We start from the raw sequence: 15,456 nt of genomic DNA, 5'->3' as shown, positions 1-15,456 counted from the left end.
GCGGTATCAAAGTTCACCGTGAAACGGGCTGCTTCGTGGACGGGTTAGCCAGTGGTCCCTCATGACTGCTCAGGATAAGGCGGCACAAGTAAAAAATTCGGCAGATCCCACGTATTGTGGGAATCGATGTAATGCGAAGCAGCCAGCAAAGAGCTGCTTACATCGCCTTGTTTGTCTTTGAGACAAATGAAATCGTTCATGCCATGGCATGTAGTCCACCATATATCGCACGTTTGCCATGCACGCATGCATGCACAATCTAGTGTACACCATGCCAATGAAACGCATATTCTGGTATATAAATGCACGACCCGTCGCTTGTTTTCATCACGCACTCGTGTCATGCCATACCAATTTTGGTATATATCACGTTAACAAAACGGCCGCAAGCGCACCATGAGAGTGGCATGTAAATCATACCGTACAGGACATGCATAACATGATTCGCATGTTAAGACCTCTCATTTATGTTCGTCATACAGTCACATCGCGCAATACCAATTTTGGTGTATATCAAAGGAGCGAAATGGCCGCGAGTGCACCATGAGTAGAGCATGTAAATCATGCCATACATGACATGCATACTATAGTTTTTCATGTTACCACCTGTCACTAATGTTCATCATACAGTCACATCGCGCAATACCAGTTTTGGTGCATATCAATCTAGCGAAGCGGCCGGGAATGCACCATGAGCGCGGCATGTAAATCATGACATACATAACCTGCATGTCATGATTTCCATGTTACCACCTCTAATTTACGTTCGTCATGCAGTCGCGTCGCGCAATACCAATTTTGGTGTATACCAAGCTAGCGAAACGGCCGGGAATGCACCATGAGCGCGGTATGTAAAGCATGACATACATAACCTGCATGTCATGATTTCCATGTTACCACCTCTCATTTACGTTCACCATGCAGTCGCGTCGCGCAATACCAATTTTGGTGTATGTCAAGCAAGCGAAACGGCACGAGTGCGTCATGAGCATGACATGTAAAGCATGTCGTGCACGTCATGCATGTCATGATTTTCATGTTACCACGTCTCATTTACCTTCGTCATACAGTCGCTTCGCGCTATACCAATTTTGGTAACATCAAGCTAGCGAAGCGGCCGCGAATGCATCTTGAGCGTGGCAATCAAATCATGACATACATGACATGCATGTCATGGTTTTCATCTTACCAACTGTTATTCATGTTCTTCATACAGTCACATCGCGCAATACCAATTTTGGTGTATATCACTCTAGTGAAACGGCCGCTAGTGCACCATGAGCGTGGCATGTAAATCAGGTCGTACATGACTTGCATGTCATGATTATCATGTTACCACGTCTCACTTACGTTCGGCATACAGTCGTGTCGCGTAACACCAATTTTGGTGTATATCACGCAAGCGAAACGGACGCGAATGCACCACGAGCGTGGCATGTAAATCATGACATACATGTCATAGATGTCATGGTTTTCATGCTACCACCTGTTATTCATGTTCTTCATAAAGTCACCTCGCAAAATCCCAATTTTGGTGTATATCAATCTAGAGAAACGGCCGCGAGTGCGCCATGAGCGTGGCATGTAAATCATGTCATACATGACATTCAAATCATGCTTTTCATGTTACCACGTGTCAGTTGTGTTCGTCATACAGAAATGTCTCGTCATACCAGTTTTCGTATGTATCCCTTCATTTAAACGGCCGCGAGCGCCCCGAGACCATGTCATGTAAATCATGCCGCACATGACGTGCGCGTCATGATTTGCATGTTAGGACCTGTCATTATGTTCGTCATGAACTGTTGTCACGCCGTACCAATTTTGGTATATATGAAATTAACGGAACGGCCGCAAGAGCCCAAAAGCCGTGGAATGTAAATCATGCTGTTCGTGACATGCGTGTCATGATTTTCATGATATGACCTGTCATTTATGTTCGTGATAAGGCCATGTTATGGCACACCAATTTTTGTATACATCCGATTAACGGAACGGCCAGGGAGCCCAAAGGCCTTGGAATGTAAATCATGCTGTTCATGACATGCGTGTCATGATTTTCATGATATGACCTGTCATTTATGTTCGCAATAAGGCCATGTTATGACACATCAATTTTGGTATACATCCGATTAACGAAACGGCCAGGAGAGCACTAAGTCGTAGGCGGCTAGATAGATAGATAGATAGATAGATAGATAGATAGATAGATAGATAGATAGATAGATAGATAGATAGATAGATAAAGTCGCAGAAGTTCGCTAAGTAATGTTAAAAAACTATTTGTGATAGCATTCTTTTCATATTTTACCCCCGTGTTAGTACATATAGTCAATAAGTTTTTTTTTTTTCGCATAGTTTATAGCTTATTTCTTCACATGCTTTTGTAAAAAAAAATCAAATTATCAAGAGATTTCGGCTTTGAGCACGCCATGCGCTATTGCATCACATATCCTGCCGCGCTAAATTTTCTTGCAGTGCTTGCGCTAGCCGAACGGGTGCACACCTGTCCGGCGAATTGTGAAGGCGTCGGCAGTCGTTCTTAACTTCCACCACTGGAGCGACTTTAGGATGTCGTTCTGGACCTCTGCAGAATGAACATAACCCTGCAGCTCATCGCTTTATTTCTGTCGTTCTTGAACGTCGTGCCACTCTTGAATACCTATAAACCTCCTCTTTGAGGGCTTCTCCTTGAAGTTTTCAGCAGTGTATATTATCAACGGTTGGGACCGTGCTCTTTTTTTTTCCCTATTATAATTGTGTATGCCTTCCCAACAACGTTCTGGTAGAAGGTAGTCATTGGACTACGCAAGCAGGGCTGGCAAGAGGTGGACGCAGCGATTTCGATCTATTTTCGGGGTTCCCCTTTCAGTTTGGTAAAAAAGGCGCGAATAAGCTTCTCGACGCTTAATCGCTGGATACATATGGTTCGAGGTAAGGATAATTACGAATTCCTGTTAAGGAATTCGTAGTTGTCTTTTTTCTAGCCAGATATTTTGTTAGGCGAATCTTTGCGCCACGCCATGTTTAATGGACCTATGCCATTCCTGTACTGTCTCAGCAGAAAAAGTACGGCACAAGTGACCGGTTGCCGGCGCGGCAGGATTGCGAGACGCGGCGCTGTTTTTCCCGAGCACGCCGATACCGAGAGTGTCAAGCATATTCCATTTTCCAAAGCAGGGGTGCAATCGCGGAACGATGCTATTTCCGATTCCATGCCAAATTCTATGCTATTCTTATCATCCACCACTCACGGCTGGCTGATCGCGTTGATAACGCGGACGGACCGTCGTTCTGACCACTGGCCAAACGCGAAAAGCACGAAAGGCATTGGAATCAGAAATAGAATCGTTCCGCGATAGCACCCCAGGGTAGGCTGCCGGAAAGTACTCCAACAAACAACTTTTTTTGGGGCAAATGCGATAACGATACGGTTGCACGCAACTCCAGCGAAACAAGAAAAAAAAAAGAAACGAAATGATGTCCATAGCCACATCCGCCGATAAGTATTGAACAAGCGTTTCCTTACGATGCGGGCTTTCGGACTGGCCAACAGCAAGATGGGCTGCTTTCCGCCGGTACGCCGGCCACCCCTCCTTTGTCAAATGGAATGTGCTTGGCAATCTCGTTATCGGCGTGCTCGTGAGCAAAAGCGCCACGTGTCGCGATATTGCGGCTCCTGCCACAGGTCACTTGTGCTAATCTTTTTCCGTTGAAAGTGTACTTTCCAACGCTGTTGCGGCAGTATCATGTATACCTCTTGCACGATATAGCGCAGGGGTCTCAAACACGTGACCTATGGACCTCTCGCTAGCAGCCCGCACATGAGTGTCTTCGTCCCATTTATTTTTATTTTCCTTCTCTGTACGTTCTTCAGCTACACAGGCATGACAGGTCAAGCATTTGTTTTTCCGAGCACCCTCCACTCCCCATGTGTTTATATTTAATTGTGAAACAAAACTCTATTTCAGAATCGGCGTCTCGATTTTAGTCATTTCGGAGATAGGTATCGACATGTTGTGGAATCGTGGCGCCAAATCCAATTCAGAAACGACCCATATATGAGATATATGGCAAATGTCTTCTTTCAAAGGGCAGCGTTAGCTGACAATTTGCGCAACCTATCACTCCCCCATCCCCCGCTTTTATGTTCGTCACTGTCCTGGCCCTTGAGGGAGTAAATTTTCGTGAATGCGGCACCATTAGCGGAGGTGATTTTGAGACCCCTGATTATAGCGCAACAAGACGAAAGCTCCGACGTTAACAATGCGGGCACACAAAGCAGGCTGCGCATGTACAGGCTGTTTCACACTTAGGGGAAAACGTGGAGCACGTTGCAAAGCGCTCACAGTTTTCACCTAAGTGTGAAACAGCCTGTACATGTGGCGTCACATTACCACAGGCAGCCGGGACGGAGCCACGGAAAAAGAATGTGTATTTATACACCTCTACGAATTCTCACGCCAGGGGGGCCCCATGTTGAAATGCGCGCCGTCTCACGTGCAAGATTGGCGAAATCGCCGTCTTGGGCGGCGCGTACTCGAACCGACGCGCTATCCGTTGGTGTGAGATCCCTGCTAGAGTGTACTAGCAGAGGGGAGTGCTCAGAAAGGCCGCAGTACCAGTGTACAGAAAGTGAAGCCCACACGGGGTCAATCCGCTTGTTGCGCTGCCACCGGTAGTCTGCCATGTTACGTCGTTTAGGAGTTGCACGCGGCTCCGCCGAAGTGGTGCATGGATTGAATGCCCGCTTCCCACTCAAAAGGCCCGTGTTCGAATCGCAGCTGTAGATGGTGGGTTTTAGGGGCGAAGGTCCGTACGGTGTGGGTCGTTCCCTCCTCTGTAGTAGTGGTAGTAGTATGTAGCCACCTCTAGTTCATGAATGTCACAATAGATGGCGCTGTGAGTATACGAGTGAAATTGCATATAACAGCACTAGATGGTGGTGTGGTTTTCTTGAGGTTGATGATGAATGATGTGAGATGGCGCTGTCAGAAGCGTGTCGTGAAGCTGCGCGGCGACGCCGCCAAGACTTGCTGTACGAGAGCGGGAGGCCGAAGCGGCACGGCAGCGGCGCGAGGATGCTGCCGTACGAGAGCGGGAGGCCGAAGCGTGTCGTCTGGCTGCGCGACGACGCCGCCAAAATCCCAGCGTTCGAGAACGAGAGGCCCAAGCGGCACGGCAACGGCGCGAGGACCCTGCCGTACGAGAGCGCGAGATCGAGGCGGCACGAGAACGGCGGCAAGAGGAATATGTACACACTTTATGTGCAGTAAACGCCATGCATTGTTCGCGAAGCCGGAGCACTTGCACGGTCGCGTTCCGTCGGCTTTCGTTGGGCATGCTACCGACCTCGCGTAGTGGAACGTGAAGAGGAACGCTACGCGCGTCGTGTCTTCCCTCTAGCCTTGCCGTTAATTCTCACAGGGCGAGTGGGGAACGCGGTCGCTCTTGGCGCGCTTTCTCTTTCGCTCGGGAGCGGACATTTTCTCTGCATTTCACCGATCACAAAGCGGTGACAATGAAGGGACCACGTAAACCAACAGCACAATAAAAGTTTGATGTTTATTATATACACGGTGTTTCACACTCCTTATGTGATGTACTGGGCGAATTTCACGGAAGAGTTTCACGGTTTACCGATGATTCCCTCCGGAGCTTCGCCCCACTCATCATTCACCCCGTGGATATGCTGTGATTTTTTATTCTTGGTGTCACCTTTTGTAGCTGTACTGGTATTCCTTTGTTATTTAAAACTACCTTCTGTTGCTACGTATTGCTACAAAATGTAACGTAAGATGTGGAATCTCGTTTCGACTTTCGTATTCGCAAAAATATCGGAGGCCATACTTTATACGTTTTTGTTAAATCCCATGCGGTCGCGCTGGAAATAACTACGCTCATTGTCAAATTTCTTCTATTTCTTCTATTTTCTTCACATTTTGCGTTACTTTTTGAAGGAACGCGTAGCTACTGAAGCTGGTTGTAAGAAACAAAGGAAAACCAATACAGCTATAAAAGATGATGCTAAGAATAAAACTCCACCATCTACAGCTGCGGTTTAATCCAGGGCGTTTTGAGTGGGAAGCGGGCACTCTACCCCTGCACCACTTCGGCGGAGCCACGCGCAGCTCCCAAACGACGACACATTGCAGACTACCGATCGCAGCGCCATAAGCGGATTGATCTTGTTTGGGCTTCACTTTCGAAGCTTCTTCCGAGCACTCCCCGGTTCTAGTGCACTATCATAGGCGTGCGCACAGAGGGGGGGGGGGGCAGGGGGGGCGGCCGCCTCCCCTGTTCAACTAAGAGGGGTGGGGGGGGCGCAAAGTCAGCCCTACACATTGACATAATGGGAGGAGGGCGCTGAGCCTTGGAAGGGGGGGGGCGCAATGTTAGCGCCATACGTTGACATAATTGGGAGGGGGGGCCGCTGCGACGAACCTTCGCCCCTCCTGAAGGGGAACTCTGCGCACGCCTATGCACTCTATCCCTGCAAAAGCCTGTTTGCCGACTTCTCGTTTCTTTAGACTCTTTTTTTTTTTTCATATCGTCGCTGCCATAGACCGATTCGTCGCTGTATGAACCATTCAGCGGCGTGCATTTGCGTTTGCGACGCAAGAATGAGCTCCACGTCTGTGAACGGCAGTGCTTCGTCATCAGTACCAGTAGCAGCAAGCGTATTACCAGGTCGATCAAGGCGTGAAGTGTTAGTAATCGGTAACTAGAGTGTTCTTGCAGCTGGCTACCGCTTTCCTTTATTAGTGTACTAAAAGTCTACGGATTATCCATCAGTTTCACACCTCCGCGCGTACTCGTTCGCAGGGCGCAAGTTTGTAAGCTGTAAACTGTAAACAGGACAGTCGAGGACACATAAAAGATCGCTAACAGGAGGCTCACCTTCTAATCTATCTTTACATTGTCGAGAGTGTAAGTGCACGCCAAAATGCGATGAATGCGCAGTTTGTACCGGCATAGAAATGAAGAAACGCGCCTGATTGGTGCATGGCATATCGAGAATAGTGGTAGCGCTTGCGTGAGCCAACCATCAATTAACATGCATAAAGATGAAATAAAATGCCTTAACAGTTATCTTTCGCGTAGACCCCAACGCGTACCGGATTGATAGGTTCGTCTATTTCATGGGCATGCGCAGATAAGTTTTCGTGCCTTCTTTCTTTTCTGCCGTTGTTTGTCTATTCAGTTGTCAGTGGGCGTTTGTGATGTCCTGACTTCCTTGTGTCCGTGTTTGCACGCCCTGTCTATTTAGGATAAAGCGCTGTGTTGTAGGAGGAAGGAAATGAAGGAAAGGCAGGGAGGTTAACCAGACGCGCGTCCGGTTTGCTACCCTACGCTGAGGGGAAGGGATGAAGGGATTAAAAGAAAGAAAGAAGAGGGAAGAAGGCACTGTCAGGGTACATATGCACCTGTCCATTGAATGCCTACAAGCGGTCGTTTAAGCCGGTCGATTTTAAAAACAGCAGTAATGCTCGCGTCGCTTTGCTGGCCTGCGATGCGTAGGGCCACGATCCGAGGATCTTCTCTTCGGAAAACGGTCTGTCGTCTAACTTGTTCAGCGCATCGCGCAGAACGTTTCGTTCGTTCACAAAACGTCCACAGAAACACAGTAGATGTTCTATCGTTTCGTTGCTATTGCACGAGTCACATTTTGAGGTGTCTGCCATTCCTATGCGAAAAGAGTACGCCTTCGTGAAAGCTACTCCTAACCACAGGCGGCACAGTAAAGTTGCATCACGGCGGGAGAGGTGCGATGGAACTTGGAGCTTCCTCGATGGGTCTAGTTCATGCAGGCGACGGTTCCAGACACTGGGGTCACTCAACCAAGTTTGCGTCATGGTGTCAGCGAACGAGCGTAGACCCTTTGCAGCGTCTGTCCTCGACAAGGGTATTGGGGTTGTCTGGGCATCCTCGTGAGCGGACCGAGCAGCATCATCAGCGAGGTTGTTACCCACAATACCACAATGTCCCGGCAGCCATTGGAACACAACGTCATGTCCCTTCGATAAAGCTTGGTGAAGAGCTTCTCTCATTTCGTTCACTAACTGCTCGTGCACCCTTCGTCGTAATGCTGATTGCAGACTCTGAAGGGATGCCTTAGAGTCGCAAAAGACAGCCCACTTTTGAGGCTGGGCTTCCGCGATATAAAGGATAGCAGCACGTAAGGCGGCAAGCTCCGCTGCTGTTGATGTCGTCCCGTGTGACACCCTGAACTTGACAGTCACTTGGCAGGCCGGAATAACAACAGCACCTGTGGAGCTGTCGGCTAAGACTGATCCATCGGTATAAATGTGTGTCCTTTGGCCATACTCCTCGTTGAGTAGTGACAATGTCGCCTGTCGTAGAGCCACTGTCGAATGACGGCTCTTCTTCGTTATTCCCGGAATTGTGAGGCGTACCTGTGGTTGTTGTAGGCACCACGGAGGCGACAGTGGTCTTGCTGCTGGAGTAAAGCCCGACGGAAGGCATTCTCTATGAGTCAAAACAATCTTTGAAAACATGGCTTGCGGTCTCTGAAGTGGCAACGCAGCAATATGGTGACCGGGAACTCGGCAGAGATGTCTAATGTGAGCTCTTAAATTGTCAGTAGTGACGTATGTTGGAATCGGATGCTCTCTTGCGACCGTAATTGTCCCGTGCGTGGAGGTGCAGCGTGGTAATCCTAAGCACGTGCGTAGTGCCTGGCCTTGCGAACTTTGGAGGGTGCGGATGTTCGTCTTGCATGTATTGGCCAGCATCGGCAAGCTCTAACGTAAAAATCCCAGAAACAGTGCTCTGTAAAGCTGCATCATGGAACGTATCGATGTGCCCCAAGTTTTCCCGCAGAGGAAGCGCATTATGTGAACTATGGAAATTAGTCTTCTCTTCAAGTAAACGCAGTGGGCGCTCCACGAAAGATCCCTGTCAATAATCACACCTAGGAAGCGATGGTTCTTCTGGTACGAGACATTTTGGCCGTTGATAATAACAGGATATGGTGCCATGGCCTTGCGTGTAAACGCGACCAACGCACATTTCTCGGTAGAGACAGAAAGACCCTGTTTGCGGAGATATGAGCAGGTTAAGGTGGCAGCCTGCTGGACTCTTGCGCGCACTTGAAGACGGGTCACAGCCGAAGACCAAAGGCAAATGTCGTCAGCATATATTGATATGTGAGCAGTACTTGGTAAAAGCTCACGAATGCCGACCATCACAAGATTAAACAAAGTGGGGCTCAATACCCCGCCCTGTGGGACGCCACGGGAAGTATAGTGGTTGGCAGTGGGACCATCTTCTGTCTGCACAAAGAAGGACCTCCTCGTCAAATAATCGCGGATCCACTGAAACATCCGACCGCCAATTCCGACAGCCTCCAAGGACTCGAGGATCGCGTCATGTGTTACGTTGTCGTACGCCCCTTTCACATCGAGAAATAGCGCCAGTGATATGCGCTTGAGGCACTTTTGCTGCTGGACAAAGGTTGTGAGGTCAATGACGTTGTCAACGGTTGACCTGCCTCGCCGAAAGCCCGTCATGCAGTCTGGGTACACATTGTAGCGCTCGAGATACCATTCTAGGCGTAGAAGTATCATCCTTTCCATGACTTTCCCGACGCAACTTGCCAGGGCAATAGGGCGAAATGACGTCAAATCGAATGGAGACTTTCCTGGTTTGAGTAGTGGCACAAGCCGACTTATCTTCCATTGCTGGGGAACAATGCCAGCATGCCATGAGTGGTTGTAATATCTCAACAGCTTTCCTCTGGCCTCTTTTTCAAGGTTGGCTAAAGCGGCGTAGGTGACGCCATCAGGCCCTGGTGAAGATGATCGTCGGGAAGCCGCCAAGGATGCGTCCAGTTCTTCCATAGTGAAATCTTTGTCCATTTCTGGGATCCGGGGCTCAGGAAAAACACTATGAACGGCGGAAGCGGGCATGGCACACACACCAGCGATTCGCGTACAAAATTCATTCGCCACTTCAAGTTGGGTGCGGCCTAGATGTAGGGCTAGAGCCATGAAAGGATGTCTTTGTTGGGGAGTCGAGCGCAAGTCACGAATAGTGCTCCAGATGCGTGACAATGGCTTGCGAGGATCCAATGACTCGCAGAATGATTTCCAGTGCTGCTCTTCAAGTTTGTCCAAACGTCGTTGGACTTTTTTCTGTATGCGCCGTGCCAGCCTTAAGTCACATATTGCCTTCGTGCGTCTGTATCTCCTTTCCGCCCTTCGGCGAAGCGTGTACAGTTTCTCCAGTTCAACGTCAAAGTCTGAACGCTTGCCGGCAAACGGGAGCATGCAGGAAGCTTCTCTCATTGCCTCTTTGATAACATCTTCCAAGTTATGGCCAAAGTCTTCTCGGCATGCATTTTCCATGAGACGCTGAAATTTTTGCCAATCGATTCTCCGTATTTTATTCCTAGAGGAGGAGTTGGTAAGACCTCTGATTCGCACATAAGTTGGAATGTGGTCACTACCATGTGTTTCAATGTCTGAAAACCACTGGACTTGCGACCGGAAGCTTCTGGATACCAGGGTCAAATCTAGGCAACTGCTGTACGTAAGCCCCCGCAGGTATGTAGGACTGCCATCATTTATAAAACACAGGTCGTGCTTAGAGGCGAATGACACGAGGTTTCTTCCTTTAGCGTTGATCGTCGAACTACCCCAAAGTAAGTGATGTGCGTTGAAGTCACCAGTTATGACCCAAGGGCCACTAGTTGCTGACAATATGTCTCGTAGTCTGTCCTGTTCAAATCGTCCGGCTGGTGATATGTAGACACCAATGAGCGTGAATGACACTTTCTCCTTTCTTACACGTAAACAGACATATTGATTGTCATCATGTGGATGAACTGCGTGGTGAACATACGTAAAATCCGTGCGAATGTATACAACCACCTTGCTGCGTTCCACGCACGTTGAAGAAACAAAAGCTTCGTACCCTGATAGTTTGAGAGGTTTTTCTATGTTTGGTTCGCAGATAACAATTACGGGATTCCGATTCGTGAATACGTACGGTCGGAATGATGAGATGTGGGACCTCAAGCCTCTTGCGTTCCACTGTAGAATCGACGCTTGTCTGACCTCATTGCGGAATGACAGGATTGGACGAGCCATGGTTTCTACTGGAGGCTTGCAAATACTGGATTTAGAGCATCCAGTACTTGTAGTGCACTCTGAGCCAGCGGGGATTTCAGATTGCTGCAGAGCTTTCGCAGGGCATCCAGCAGCGTTCGAAACATTGTGATGACTTCTTTGTCCTCCTCAGGCAGCTTGTCGGCGGCTGGTTCGGAGGTTATGGCTTTCGATGTGAACTTGGAACTTGCAGGTGGCTGTGACTTCGGCAATGTAGGCCAAACTGACTCAACAGCAACAATGCTGTTCGTCGGTTTGTTGGTCGCGCTGGCCGCCTTCGGTCTTGGAGGCAAGGGCGGTGAAAAAGAAGGGTGGTGGAGGGGCGCGGCCGATGCAGAGTCTGTGGCATTCTTTAAAGAGCTGCGGCGACGATGTCGCCTCTTTCTGACGGTCTTGGCAGCCTCCCGATGCGAAGAATGGTCTCTCACCATTTGTTTCAACACTGCAATTTCCCTTTGAATTTTTGGGCATTCTTTTGACGAAGCTGCATGAGATCCATCGCAATTCGAACATTTGAGGATAGTTGCTTTGCATTCATCCGCAGAATGGGTCTTGGCGCAGCGAGAACACACTGTCTTGTTTTCGCATACGCTTTTCACGTGGCCCATCTTCATGCAGTTATAACACTGTAGTGGCTTCGGTATGAAAGGTCGCACAGGATGTCGAAAATGGCCCACCTTTACGTGCGAAGGAAGAGAGTCGCCCTTGAACACTATCTTTAGGCAGTGCGAGTTGCCCAACCGGAAAACCTTTGCGATGACGCTGGCTTCATTTGCCGGCTTGACAAGGATATCGAAGTCGGAGCTGGGAATGGCAGTATCCACGTCGTAGATCACTCCAGTGACGACGCTAGAGCCCAACGGAATATAGGAACGAACCTTCATTCCACCCAGCTCGGTGACGTTGCGCAGTGTGTTAAGTGCGGCAGCATTTGAAACCTCGATCGCCAAGACGTTCTTACGCGTGTTCACTCGGATGTCCGTGATCTCATTTGGCACCAGTCCTTCCAGCAGCGCCGAAACAGATTGCCTGTTGAGGCGCTTCATGTTGCCGTCCGGTACCTCAGGGACGAAAAGGATGGTGTTGGTCACGAGTCTCCTTTGCGCTCTCTCATTCAACGTACTCGATGACGAAGAGGTTCTGGTGTTCCGCCTCTTCGCCTTACGGCTCATTACAAGCTCAAAATCGTCGTCGGAAGGTTCCTCGCTGCTCAGTGAGTAGACATGAGTGCCCTCGCTGTCAGAGTCGCTATAGGGGCCCGTGCGCTTCCTGGATGTGGCCGCCGCCGACGCCGCCGGACTTGGCATGCGTCCGTGGTGGTCCACGTCCATCGCCGACGAACACGGAAGCGACGTTTGCAAACTATAATCGAAAAAAGGCAGGAGATACTCAAACAACGTTCTGACAGACAGACACTTCGTACTTATGCATAAGCACAGGTTGTCACTGTGTTCAGGGTAGCACGCGCCTTGCCGTTTCTCACCTTACCTTACGCTTCCAGGGGCTGTATCTCGGGTGCCAGTTACTTGAAGAAATTCCAGCGAAAACATGCGGCACGAGAAAGAAGGCAGGCGCACACAGCGCTGGAGTTGACACAAAGCTCGAGTGCGCATCCATTTGGCAGTTCGCAGCAGGCAGTTTAAACCATCCAGGAGAACTTTCCCGGTCATCGCCATTTGCTTTTCTCGCCACTTGTAGATTCAACGGCAGCAATTCGTGCGCCGCCACCTCAGTCTGCAAAGCGAACTTTGAGCACTTGTTCTGGATGCCGCTTATCTTCGCTTGATGTTCAGTGACGCCTAATACGAAAAGACCTTCACCATTAGGCCTGTCTCGTGGCTTATCTTTGGGTAGACTCAGCAGGACACACTTCCACAAAGATTCCACCGTTTGGGCCGTCCATTGCCGATACAATCGTATCCTCCATTCACCAATCCACTCGGGGACCGTTTGGTAGGTAAGCACACGTAAACAGTCGTTCAGCAGCCGAATTCAACGGCAAAGCTGGAATTTCAGGATTCTGCAGATGTGCTTCACATGGCCAGCCGACGGTAAAACGTGACCAAACAGAGTGGCGATCTCTGTTGGCAGTACATTCCTTTTAAAGGAATATCGACAAAACATCTTCCACGGCAGGTCGCAGCAACCATTACTGCAGATGGAATTTGACAGCTTGTCGGAAGAATACAAAAGAAAGGGCTCACTGCAGAAGAAATGTACAGGCTGTTTCATACTTAGCGGAAATCTCGGAGCGCCTGGCATCGCGATGCGACTAGCGCTGCAATCGCGCGCCGGCAGCAGCTCGCGCGTGCGCAGACGCTTCATGGGTGTAGAGTTGTACATCTGCGCACGCGTGAGCTGCTGACGGCGCTTGGTTGCAGCGTTGGCCGCATCACGATGCCACGCGCTCCGAGATTTCCCCTAAGTGTGAAACAGCCTGTAGAAGCGGCCGCAAAATAAGTCGGGACGCACGATTAGTGACTGCTGTCGGATAAAACTGCATCGCCGTGCCGCCTGACGTTGAGCGTCTGGTGTCGAACATCGCAGTGCGCGTGCGCGTCACGCTCGTAGCCATGTCTTTTTAGCCACTTGCAGCGGAATTGCTGGGTTGCTATTCTGAACAGTGTAGAACACCGTCACATTGCCAAATCTTGTAATGGAGGCATTTTAAGCCAATCAGAAAGGCCGTATCCGAAAGCCCTATGGGCCAGTCAGAGTTCACCAATGACGGAATTTGACAGTGTCCAGAACAGCTACCCCCCCCCCCCTGATTACATCTACCCTTTGCGGTAGAGATCGCTTTCTTTGTCCAAATGGTCACGCGCCCAGTTCGACGGGGGCACGGTGGCGGCGAAGTGTACGCGGCTCGCTTTACCCTTATCAGACAGATAACACATAGCAGATGAACCTTTCTTTTTTGTGCCGTCACTCAGCTTTTTTTTTTAAGTTCATCACTGCTGGCATGTGTTCTTGTTACTTTCTGCAACCAAACGGAACGCGTTGTGATTTATGTGCTCTCGAGGGGCTAGCACAAGCTATGAAGGAGTAATGACGCCACATAGTTCCGAAGACAAGCAGCATTAGATTTCCTATTGAAGTGCTAGAAGGTTGCTGATCGGTTTTTGAGTGTGACCACGCGAAACAACGGTTTGTCTGCACGCCATTACAGCTCAATGCGGCGTAACGTATTGAAGCTGACGAGTTTTCTATGAGCGGGGACATGTTCCTCAATAAAAAACTACATGGCACGCCAATCTGCCCGACTCTTTTGTATGTCTGTATCCATTAAAACGCCGGTAGAAATGGAAAATATCGAAAGCTAGCCAGAGGGGTACCGTGCCAGCATAGATTCGTATATACAGTTAATCAGCTGATTTTTAGCGGTCCTACTAGAATACGGCTGTCACACCGTTTCTTTATCTTCGCACTTCACTTGCTCAAAATGTCATATACACTGCTTCTAACAGCGCGTCTGGTCTGTCTCTTGCTGAGTGCCAATCTTACTTAGAATATTTTTGCAAGTTCCGTTATTTTTTTCTTCGGATATAAATTATGACGTACACAAAGCATTCCTGTATATTTCAGTGTGGCCATCTTTCATTTCCGGAATTATGGCAATAAAATATACCGGCTTGTTATCGTTTCTAGCGCCTTTATATGTGCCTATGTGCACGCGTTTGCACTTGTCGCCCTGCAATGCCTGCGCTGAAAGGGGCCCTGAACCACCCGGGTCTTGGTGAAACAACACATTCTACTAACAGCAAACACTGCGGTGAGCAGTTCGGAGAAATTTTGCAGTTATGCGTGGCATGTAGAGTTTGCAGGCGGAGTGCGAATTTCCCGCTTTCTCAAGTGCCTCTCTTCATACAGAAGACCCAACATCACTTGGCGGGCTAAGTGCCAGCTGTACGCGGTCAAGCAGCAGATTGCTGCTATTGGCTGATAGCTGACATAAATCAGGAGTGGCGTTGACATCAAAGGTTGTGATTCTTCTTGCCAGGAGGTGACGCCACGTGCCGCCAGCACACACTATAGGCACTACGGCGCAGAGGAATCATAACAGGAGACAGCGATCGCTTTCCATGACTCGCCTTGACGTGGCTTAAGGCAGAACCACACGTACGCCGCCCGAGCGCGCGCTGTACGCGCTCCGGAGGCCGCGCATGCGCAGACGGAGAAACCGCGGCAAAACGCGCTCGGTACGCGAGCGTTAGCGGCGATCTGATGTCGACCTTGAAACCGCGCACGTTCGGAAGCGCTTAGAACCCTGCAAATAAGCAAATGTGGCATGGCTGTTACCAGCACCGGCTTGACCGACGGATAA

The sequence above is a fragment of the Rhipicephalus sanguineus genome, chromosome 2 (genome assembly GCF_013339695.2).
Source record: "Rhipicephalus sanguineus isolate Rsan-2018 chromosome 2, BIME_Rsan_1.4, whole genome shotgun sequence".
In the NCBI taxonomy this organism is placed as follows: Eukaryota; Metazoa; Arthropoda; class Arachnida; order Ixodida; family Ixodidae; genus Rhipicephalus; species Rhipicephalus sanguineus.
Note: the sequence above shows the minus strand (reverse complement) of the source record.